The sequence below is a fragment of the Alnus glutinosa genome, chromosome 3, assembly GCF_958979055.1.
Source record: "Alnus glutinosa chromosome 3, dhAlnGlut1.1, whole genome shotgun sequence".
Classification (NCBI taxonomy): Eukaryota; Viridiplantae; Streptophyta; class Magnoliopsida; order Fagales; family Betulaceae; genus Alnus; species Alnus glutinosa.
The window spans coordinates 30,506,916-30,516,318 of record NC_084888.1 but is presented as its reverse complement, the minus strand read 5'-3'; positions in this window follow the sequence as shown (position 1 = coordinate 30,516,318).

Below are 9,403 nucleotides of genomic sequence, written 5' to 3'. Positions count from 1 at the left end.
CAAATCACTAGAAAAAGGCCAGTTGAATAGTCCAAGTCGGATAATGTCCCCATGGGATTTTTAAATAAAAAATTTCTTGACATTGACAAAGTCTAGTCATCAATCCCAGCTTGACCATCAATTTTGGAATTGGAATCACAGAAATTTTTTATATAATTGATAGCAATTTAGACAAATAATATATAATTACTTATCGAAATAAATTAAAATTAATTTACATTATCTGTCCAGGTAACTTGGCATCCAAGATTTGGTAGAGGGTCGTTATTGCCTATTGGATAACTGAGAGCTGCTTAAATTTAGTCAATTGAATGCCATTTTACTTTTGGGAAGGAAATTCTTTAAAAAAGAATTTTTATGCTTTTTCCTCTTTATCTCTACTTCCAATTATTGAAGTATCAATTATGTATTATGTATCAAATCTCAGTGCAGTCTGATTTGGTCATTACTCTGCTTGAACGCCCCTTGGCACTTCCGAGACATTAAAGCCAACCCTTTTGAACCCTGAGCAAGCAATAGTGGCCAGCTATCTGCATCTTTCTTGTTTCTCACTGTATTTTTTGACTGATCCTATGACTTGTTTGAGATGCCCAATTATGCTTCCTTCTCATGTCTAACGCTATTGTGACCAGAAATTCCTTTCCATGCCCAATCATGCTTCCTTTCCATGTCCAATTTTGACCATTCAATTTTTTTTTCCCCCCCCTCTTTTTTAAGTTTCCATTCTCCTATGCAGCTATACTCTGTTACGGTTGATACTGGTGGAGAATGATGAGGAAGAATTTTATGAATGCATATGATTTTTTCAGTGAATGTTAGGACAAAAGGCCGGGTTCTATTGAGTTGTTAATATACATTCAATCATAGATGATTTTTAGGATCTAAAATAGCGTCGGGTTCCATTTTAATAAGTGGTTGAGTTGAAAATTGAAATATATGAAGAAACAATAAATTTGTATTTAATTTTCAAATCTTAATATATTTTTATTCATACTTTCTACCTGCATGATACATTTTAGTGGATGATTCTGATTATTGTTTTGGTGAATACCAGGTATCTTTGATGGAGGGTATAGCTACGATGCAATTAAGAAGCGTATGCGTTCTAATCGTTGAATTGTTTCTTTCTTCAGATTTTGCTAGTAAGACTGCCAAAATCAATTTCGTCTAGCTTGGAAACATAATTGATTTGTTTTTAAAGCATGTAATTCTCAATGTCTCATGTGTACTTTTAATTCTCGTGTGTTTTTAAAAATGCATGTAATAATCGTATGCTCTAACAATAGAATCCAATTTACTAAATTATATTTGGAAAAAAAATTTCTAATTCAATTTGGAGGAAGACTTTGTCTTGACTAAGTCCCTAAAGAAATTTTTTCCAATGAGCTTTCCATTGATGTAGTCAAAAGCTTAATAGGATTTTCAGAAGATAAGAATCCGAAGCAAAAGATTAATGAACGGCGGTGAGAAATCCTGCCAGGAGAAAGGAAGAAAGGTAAGAATTCACCGAGCAATTAGGAATTGAAGACCAGCGTTAGCCGATGTCTCTAATACCATAAAAAAAAAAAAAAAAAAAAAAAAAAAAAAAAAAACTTATAATTGAATAGAAAATAAATAAAATAACGAAAGAAATAGAGAATGAAAGTAAAATAATTTTAGTGTAGTTCGGTATTAGTCGCCTACGCCTACCATTAGGGAAGCTCAATAAAGCTACATTTTCACTCTTATTAAATGATAATATTTACATTACAAAATACTTCTATTTATAGGAAAATTGACATCGGTTAAGATAACAATAGTAATAATTTGATTACAATTAAACTTGATATCAATCAATCCTAATAAACAAATCCGAAAATATGGGTGGCCAACCAAAACAATAACATGATACAAACAAAAAACAGTGCGATAACTTAAATACAAACGAACCTTCGATAATGGGTCAAATAAATTATCAGGCCTATAAAGTGTTAGTTTGCTATCTTTAACTTTCAGAAAGTTTTATATATATATATATATATATATATAAAAGTAAGTACATCAAAAACAAATTACAAATGACGAAAAAAAAAATACAAACTTAACAAGTGAGAAATGCAATTTAGATAAATTATTTGTACCTCAATGCACTGAAAGGAAACTAGAAAGATGAAAGTCACTTGAGAATGCGGTCAAACAAGCCGCGGCCTACTATGATGGATAAAACTACCGAAAATTTGAAAAATCCCCCAAAAACTAGGATCTAGACCACTTTTCAAAAATACCGAATAGACTAAAAATATAAAGAACAATGAAAGCGGATCTCCAACACAGTATGAAAGTTAGACCTCGTTTGGTTCACGAAATGTCTATTCCATTAGGAAAATGAATAACTATTCCTGGGAATAGATGAATGTGGAATGGAATAGCTATTCCTATTCTTTTGTTTGGTTGTAACGGTGGAATAGAACATTGCATATGTATTCTTTTGTTTGGTACAGTGCAATACATTAGTGAATGGAATCATATTATAATCAAATTTCCTAAAACACCCTTATAATACAAATATAATTTATATTCTTAAGGACATTTTTTTCTTTATTTTAGAAACATAAATAGTCATACTATGACTTTTTTTTTTTTTTTTTCATATACGATTACGCTACAAAATGATTTATAAGAAGAAAAAAAAACACACACACACACACATAATCATCATATCACCATCATAAAAAAATAAAAAGAAAAAAAATATATCATCTGCAAAGTCATTTTTATTTTGTTCTTTTTTATTTGTTTTTCAGCAATAAATATTCGTTTTTTTATTTGTCTTACAACCTCACCCAAATTTCACACAACCCTGACTCACATGCATAGGACCCACACATATGTGAGTAAGAGTTATGTAGGGGTTGGGTGGAGGTCTTATACAAACGTATTAGTCCACTGCCCAGATACGTTTATAGATATAGATACATGACATGACATGACGGAAAAAACTTTCGACAGAAACAACTAACAACAAACAACGTTAACGACATATCAGATCAGAAAGCAAGTGGACGAAATTGAGGTACACTTATTTTCTCACACGTTAATCTCAAAGGCCCCGTTTCAACCACTACTTATTTGGATTAGTGTGAACTCAAAGACACCCCCATTGGCAAGTTCTTCCATGTTTTTAAGCCTATATTCTAGAAAGGTCTGGTTTAAGACACAAGGGGATCGAGAGGAAAGACAAAGATTAGCAAATCATTAGAAATTAAGTTTGGTCAACCCCTTTCCTTTTTCTATGTATTAATTGCTCAGAGACAGAAATAATAATAATTAGGAAAAACCAAAAGTGGTGTTACCTAATTAAACGAGATCATTAATTTTATTTATGCATTTTAGCTTAATTAAAAATAATAATTTTTTATTTTACTTACTACTCTTTCAATACAAACTTAACAAATTTTCTGTACTATTCTTTATTTTCTTTAGATATTATTTTTTGGTATTTTTTTTATTGTTTTCTTAGACCACGTAGAAATGACTGTTACAAAAGATGGAAAGAGAAAAAAAAATGATATAAAAATAATACATAAGCAATAGTGATTGCCCAAAAATAACTAATCAAAAAGTAAAATTTGTGTTTTAGATAAGGAAAAGTCAAGCTGCTAGAAGTGATTTTTTTTTCTCATATTAGTTAAATATACACAACATGACGGTTTTAGAACATCTACTAGAGTCCTAAAGATGCTCCGACAAGAGGCTTGCGGTATGGTGACGTGTCGCTTCTTGATGCTCTGTCTCATTCTGATGCCTAAATCAAATTTAAAAGAAAAATATCTGAGAGTATGAGAACACTAGGCATGTATTCTAATATAGTTGGAGTGCTCTGATTATAGTTCAATTAGGACTCTAATCCCAGACTTCGTGGAATTAGGTCTTATTCTTTCGAGAGTCCAGTTTGGGTAGGACTCATATCAACCGAGTTTGAAAAGGGCTCTTATCCCATACTTTTTGGAATGAAAGGTTATCTCGAAATATTTGAGATATAATACTTCTGCAACTTTCTAGAGATTATGAATTAGATCTTATCCCATAAATTTTGACCGAATAACTAGTTTTAATATTAATGGTTTAGATTTTTCAAGGGTAGATATAAACAAACAAATAACCTAGACTTGTCACTTACCCAACTCGACTGTTGACAATGTATTGTTATTTCTCTTTCGGCTTTCTCTGACACTGACCTAACCTGAATGTCACTGATTAAGGTATAACGTACGTGAAGTTCACCCTTCTTCTATGTTGCGCGCCAACTTGCCAAGTTGGCTTCCCCATTAATATTAGTAGACTTTAAGGCAATTCGATATTAATGCTGCATGGATATATGATGCCGATGGATCCTCTAGATTGGTTTGTAATTGGTGATAAATGAGGAATACATTAAAAATAAATAAATAAAAATTGTTCAATGGATTGAGACAACCAGTTTAATTTCAAAAACTGACATTTTCCCATATTATTCAACCCTTTTTTGGACCCGCCAACCAATTTAATTCCAGAAATTGACATATTTCCATATTATTCAACCCTTTTTTCGACCCGCCAACCAATTTAATTCCAGAAATTGACATATTTCCATATTATTCAACCCTTTTTTCGACCCGTCAACCAATTTAATTCCAAAAATTGACATTTTTCCATATTATTCAACCCTTTTTTCGACCCGTCAACCAATTTAATTCCAAAAATTGACATTTTTCCATCAAAAATCTATATCTTCTTTTACTTGAAGAGTAGTTTAAGATATATGAGTAATGTTACATACTAAACCTCATGGTTTGGCGAGAGGGAAGACATGAATTAGAACTTTCATGGACACAATGCTATATATGCTTTTGGTGGGGCTACAAACTCATCATTCCTTAAATCCTCAAGGACTATGATTTGAGACAAACTTTTATGCCTTAATAATGCCTTCCATGATTGTATGCAACAACAAGAAGTGGCACGTTTTGAAAGTGATCGAATTTCTAGAATTTTGATTTATTACAATTATTTGTTTAAACAGGTAACGTGTAAGACTTGATCTGATTGTAACTTACGTGCTCAGATATATGATTGAACAACTCAAAATTTGTTCAAACACATTAAAGTTTATGTCTAAATTAATAATAATATTATGTTTACAATAATTACTAGGAATTTTTATCAGAATCTCAAACAACTAACTCACTTGGATTTCGTGTTCTAATGTGAACTCAAAGACACGCATCGGCTGAAAATTAAAGATGGAAGACACGCATTGGAAAGTAAGTTCTTCCATCTTTAATTTTAAACCTCTGAAAGGTGTGTTCTAGAACACAAGGGGGAGTGGAAAGCAAATCACTAGAAAAAGTCCAGTTGAATAGTCCAAGTCGGATAACGTCCCCATGGGATTTTTAAATAAAAAATCTCTTCACATTATCAAAGTCTAGTCATCAATCCCAGCTTGGCCAGCAATTAATTTTGATATATATTCAAATAAATGTTAAACTTTTCGATAAGTATATATATATATATTCAAATAAATAAATGTTAAACTATTCAATTACTTATCGAAATAAATTAAAATTAATTTACATTATCTGTCCGGGTAACTTGGAATCCAAGATTTGGTAGGGGGTCGTTATTGCCTATTGGATAACTAAGAGCTGCTTAAATTTAGTCAAATGGGCGGTTCGTTGAATCCGACGTGTACGACATAAGTACGTTAGCAAACTTGGCATGTGTACGTCATACTAGCAGCATTGCCACCCAAATAAATCATGATTAATTAATTAATTAATTAAAACATATTTGAGAAATTGAGATATTACTTACCCAACCTCACTGACCAAGACAGAATTCGCCTGTCATGCCATATTGACCCTAGTATTTAGGAATTAAGGGAATGTATGATAATTAACAGAAAATTATCCCACTTTAATTAATAACATGTCATGTCAGACCAATTAGTTAATAAAACATGACTTCAATTTGACATGTTATGTGTTAATTGTATGTATTACATGGCAAAATTATTTTAAATTACAAATATACTTTAAATAAAAAATTAAAAATAACTGTTAAAAAAAAAAAAAAAAAAAAAGAGGCGGCCACCAACTTTGCCACATAGCTGATAACACATATAATTAGCAAATGACATGTTAAATAAAAGTCACATGACATTAATTAATTTGTCTGATGTTGCATACCCTGAAGTAATTAGATAGGAAGTTAACAACGAGACTTATTTGAAATCATAAGAAAACCTAAAGACTTAATTGTAGAAATTAAAATCCCAAAAAATTAATTGAAATCACATAAAAACCCAATGACAAAATTTAATTTTAATTTCCCAACGAAACATCTCTATTATTGCTTTTAAGATTGATTTTATAACTGAAATTGTGAAAGAATTATATATGATATTTTGTCAAAACTTCTTTTTTTTTTTTTTAACAAAATATTCTTACTAATAATCTCAATTCAAAAACCAGGCAACTTAGATTCAAATTTAGGGACTAAAGAGTTCCCAATTAACAATATCATAAATAATTGGGAAAATTTCTTCTACCCAAATCTTATTTATGACATGATTGACTGCTTCTTTAACAAGTCGATGTGTCGCTAAGTTGGCTTCCCACTGATTTCATTCACCCCACGTTGGGAATTCGCCTTTCAAGAATAATGTCAAAATATTCTTATTGCTGTCAAAACTATCTTACTGGTAATAAACAATCCCTTGAATATAGTATACGTACCTTCATGGAATAAATCACAAACTTAATTAATTTGGTTCAGTAGACTTTGTACAAAACTCTTTCTTTCACGCCACTTAACAGATATTGCTGACCTCATGACAATCATGTACACTATGCACTTATGACTAGCTAGATCCCTAATTAATTAAACTGCAGTTTTTGAAAATCGCACTTCAAGCATGCGAGACTGCAAGGCCGAAAACTCCTAATCAGAAGGGGGAGCCCCCATTTGATCAATATTGAACATTAATTCACTCCATAAGCAGTATTGAAAATGGCTTCCAATTAGATATCCAGGCTAAATCATTCAACAGTAATTATTCATGGATCCATTTAATTATACAATACATGCAAATCAGTTGATCAGTCCCAACAGTCCCTAAAAAAGAACAGAACTAGCAGACTTTGATCAAACACCCCAAGTAGAAAATAAAAACTTATTTTGGGGAGGAAATATCAAAAAAAAAAAAAAAAAAAAAAAAAAAAAATTACCATTCATATTTCATTGAGTTGACGTGATTTGAACATCAACCATTGGATCAGTCGTTGTAAAAAAAAAAAAAAAAAAATTAGAATGTCGGATGTGCACTGCCACATTAGTTCAGTGGAATGTGGATGAAATAAGAGTGTAGTATTTAACATTTCTAAAAAATGTATGATTGATGATACTCTTCACATCCATTTTATACCGGCTGAGTTGACGTACTTTAAGTAACTTTTCATGTCAGCCACTTAAAAAAAAAAAAATCACTTGAAACACGCTACGTTAGCCTGCATAAAATATATGTGAATTATATAGCATTACTCAAAAATGTATAGCATGATCGAGAAAGAGAGAAAAGAAAGATGTGTCTCTTGTGTCGTGTTATAGAACACATGTGTCAATCCCAACGGTCCGGTTCTAACTAAAACCAAACCCAAGTCAAACCCGACCCTTAATTTGGATGTTGCTTGTTTACTAGGAAAATCTAATCAAATGACAATATATATTAATTGTTATTTGATTACAATATTGTAGGAAGTTGATAGGAGCAAGATACTACAAAATCCCTCTGATGAAATCGAATGGCAACAACACCAGTCCAGCAAAAGCCTTGGGCTCGCCAAGGGATACTGTAGACCATGGCACGCACACAGCCTCAACAGCAGCCGGCGCGCCGGCCGTCAACGCCAGCTATTACGGCTTAGCACGAGGCACAGCAAAGGGCGGCTCGCCTTCAGCCAGGATAGCTAGCTACAAGGTATGCTTGGAAGATGGCTGCGCCGGTTCCGCCATACTAAAAGCTTTTGATGACGCACTTCAAGACGGCGTAGACGTAATATCGCTTTCCGTTGGGATGAACTCATTATTCCAATCGGACTACTTAAACGATCCCATTTCCATTGGAGCTTTTCATGCAGAGCAAATGGGTGTCATGGTTGTCTGCTCTGGAGGGAATGATGGCCCTGATTCTTATACTTGCTTTTGTTGACAATTCCACGCAGAGACCAGTTCAACCTAAACTCCCCTCTCTCAGAACGAATTCATCTGAAAAAGCTGAAGAAAATGTCAGCCGTGAGACCCTACAGCACGACTCTGTACTGTAACGTGCCTTAACAAACAAGGCCTATATTCTAGAAAGGTCTGGTTTAAGACACAAGGGGATCGAGAGGAAAGACAAAGATTAGCAAATCATTAGAAATTAAGTTTGGTCAACCCCTTTAATTTTTCTATGTATTAATTGCTCAGAGACAGAAATAATAATAATTAGGAAAAACCAAAAGTTTAGCAAATCATTAGCAATTAAGTTTGGTCAACCCCTTTCCTTTTTCTATTTATTGCTCAGAGACAGAAATAATAATAATTAGGAAAAACCAAAAGTGGTGTTACCTAATTAAACGAGATCATTAATTTTATTTATGCATTTTAGCTTAATTAAAAATAACAATTTTTTATTTTACTTACTACTCTTTCAATACAAACTTAACAAATTTTCTGTACTATTCTTTATTTTCTTTAGATATTATTTTTTGGTATTTTTTTTATTGTTTTCTTAGACCACGTAGAAATGACTGTTACAAAAGATGGAAAGAGAAAAAAAAATGATATAAAAATAATACATAAGCAATAGTGATTGCCCAAAAATAACTAATCAAAAAGTAAAATTTGTGTTTTAGATAAGGAAAAGTCAAGCTGCTAGAAGTGATTTTTTTTTCTCATATTAGTTAAATATACACAATATGACGGTTTTAGAACATCTACTAGAGTCCTAAAGATGCTCCGACAAGAGGCTTGCGGTATGGTGACGTGTCGCTTCTTGATGCTCTGTCTCATTCTAATACCTAAATCAAATTTAAAATAAAAATATCTGGGAGTATGAGAACACTAGGCATGTATTCTAATATAGTTGGAGTGCTCTGATTATAGTTCAATTAGGACTCTAATCCCAGACTTCGTGGAATTAGGTCTTATTCTTTCGAGAGTCCAGTTTGGGTAGGACTCATATCAACCGAGTTTGAAAAGGGCTCTTATCCCATACTTTTTGGAATGAAAGGTTATCTCGAAATATTTGAGATATAATACTTCTGCAACTTTCTAGAGATTATGAATTAGATCTTATCCCATAAATTTCGACCGAATAACTAGTTTTAATATTAATGGTTTAGAT